This window comes from Palaemon carinicauda, chromosome 33 (genome assembly GCF_036898095.1).
Source record: "Palaemon carinicauda isolate YSFRI2023 chromosome 33, ASM3689809v2, whole genome shotgun sequence".
In the NCBI taxonomy this organism is placed as follows: Eukaryota; Metazoa; Arthropoda; class Malacostraca; order Decapoda; family Palaemonidae; genus Palaemon; species Palaemon carinicauda.
The window spans coordinates 9,694,947-9,697,446 of record NC_090757.1 but is presented as its reverse complement, the minus strand read 5'-3'; the positions used below and the strand labels follow the sequence as shown (position 1 = coordinate 9,697,446).

The 2,500-nt window shown below is 35.0% G+C and overlaps 1 protein-coding gene across 12 annotated transcripts in view; it reads right to left on the bottom strand.

The window, feature by feature from the left end:
* The window catches only part of CRMP (Collapsin Response Mediator Protein), a 404,589-nt gene that overhangs the window by 124,953 nt on the left and 277,136 nt on the right, over nt 1-2,500 (bottom strand). The window lies entirely within an intron of this gene.

The window sequence follows — 2,500 nt, the reverse complement described above, 5'->3', positions numbered from 1 at the left end:
AATTTCATTGAATACTTCAAATAATAAAACAATGCTGTTAAAATCTCTTACAATCAACGAACCTCATTTAAAATCATCTCATGTAGTAAAATAGCAAAAAACACCACAATTTTAGGGTTGTGGTGGCCGATGTGGTAACATCCCTGACTGGTGATCGCCAGACTGGGGTCGAGTTCCGCTCAACTAGTTAGTTACTTTGGATGCTGCAATCTCGCTATGCTTGTAAGCTAAGGATGGGGGGGGGGTAGCTTAGAGTTCTATCTGCTGAGTCATTTTCATCCATTGTCTGGCCCTCCCTGGTCCTAGCTTGGATGGAGAGGGGCCTTGGGCTCTGATCATTGATGTAAGGCCAGTCTCTAGGGCATTGTCGTACTTGATAGGGCAATGTCAATGATCGCTTGCCTCTGCCATTCATGAGTAGCCTTTAAGCATTTAAACATGGCAACAGGAAGTCTTAGAGTAGAGGATACTAATAAACCTACGCACGATGTCACCAGACAACATAAACAATTCTCATTAGATCACATTACAAGAACATCTGGTTATTCACGAGCAGCTGCATTTGTCACAAAAAAAAAGAAAAAAAAATCTATATGAAACCAGGATACGCACTGACGTAAGTGTGATAATAATGGCATGATGAGGGCGAGGCATATTTAAAAGGCCAGCACCGCAACAAAGAAAGGAACATTATATATATATATATATATATATATATATATATATATATATATATATATGTATATATATATATATATATATATATATATATATATATATTTATATATATGTATATATATATATATATATATATATATATATATATATATATATATATATATATATATACAGTATATATATATATATATACTTAGGTAGAACCCTTCAAGTGTTTAAGAACTATGATCTCCAATACAGGGTCTTTAGAATTAGAGTTTAGTGAAAGACTGAGAAAAGAAAACCAGACAATGGCTAAGTTAAGTAGAATTTGGAAATCAAATCGCCTGAAATTTCATATAAAAACCAGACTATATATCAGTTTAGTGAGACTGGTGTTACTGTATGGACATGAGTAGTGGTATGACAATGAAATAATATCCAATAGATTTAGTAGATTTGAGAACAAAGCCCTGAGAAGGATATCAGGAGTTAAATGGCAGGACAGGATTAGAAATTAAACTATAAGCGAGATTACTCGAGTGCCATATGTGGATGAGATCATGATGAGGGGTAGATGGAGGTGGTTTGGGCATGTTCTTCGCACTCCCCAAGAGAGATTAGTTCAACAAATGTTCAGTTGGGCTCCACAAGGCACTAGAAGAGTTGGAAGACCCAGAACTACACGGATGAGGACTATGAAGAGCGAAGTAGGAGAGGATGAATGGACAAGTATTGAATTAAAAGCTCAAGACAGAGACGACTGGCGAAATCTACCCGAGGCCCTTTGCGTCAATAGGCGTAGGAGAAGATGATGACGAGATACACACACACACACACACACACACACACACACACACATATATATATATATATAAATATATATATATATATTTATATATATATATATATATATATATATATATATATATATATATATATATCAAATCGACTTAATGCTACAGACTTGCGTCCTAACATAACTGGACATTCCTTACTTTATCAAAATTGGAAATTTTATAAGAATACTATCTATCATTAGCATCCATTGCCTGGCCCTCCCTGGTCCTAGCTTGGATGGAGACGGGGCTTGGGCTCTGATCATTGATATAGGGCCACAGCCACACACACAAAATCTACAGTTCTACACAATGGAGAACAAACAATAAGAGCAGTGAATGACCGTGAGAAGAGTTTTAATAAGCCGTATCATATTCGGCTGCTGTTGATAGGACTCATACTCTCTCTCTCTCTCTCTCTCTCTCTCTCTCTCTCTCTCTCTCTCTCTCTCTCTCTCTCTCATTGGGCCTCTGAACCACCATACATTTTACATATATTTCTAACAATTCACTGTGAACTTATAAATGTCATGTGTTCAAAATACTCATAATATGATAAGCTTCTTCTAAAATATAAAAAAATAAGCTTATGGATGCGAATAAAAAAAATGCCTGTTTTATAAAATAAAACTATTATATGAGAGAGAGAGAGAGAGAGAGAGAGAGAGAGAGAGAGAGAGAGAGAGAGAGAGAGAGAGAGAGAGAGAGAGAGAGTTGTGCATTCATGCATATGCATACATACAGCACATATACAATATGTATATACTATATACACAAATATGTAAACATAATATATGTATATTTACACATCTATCTATCAATCTATATATATATATATATATATATATATATATATATATATATGAATATACAACATATAACAGAATATATAACTAGTGATGGGACCGAAGCATATAATGAACTCCTCCTCTTCCAGGCTTCCATACAACATCCTCAAAGGTCAACCACCTGCCGATAAAGTTAAAATCAGCCGGCCTAATAAT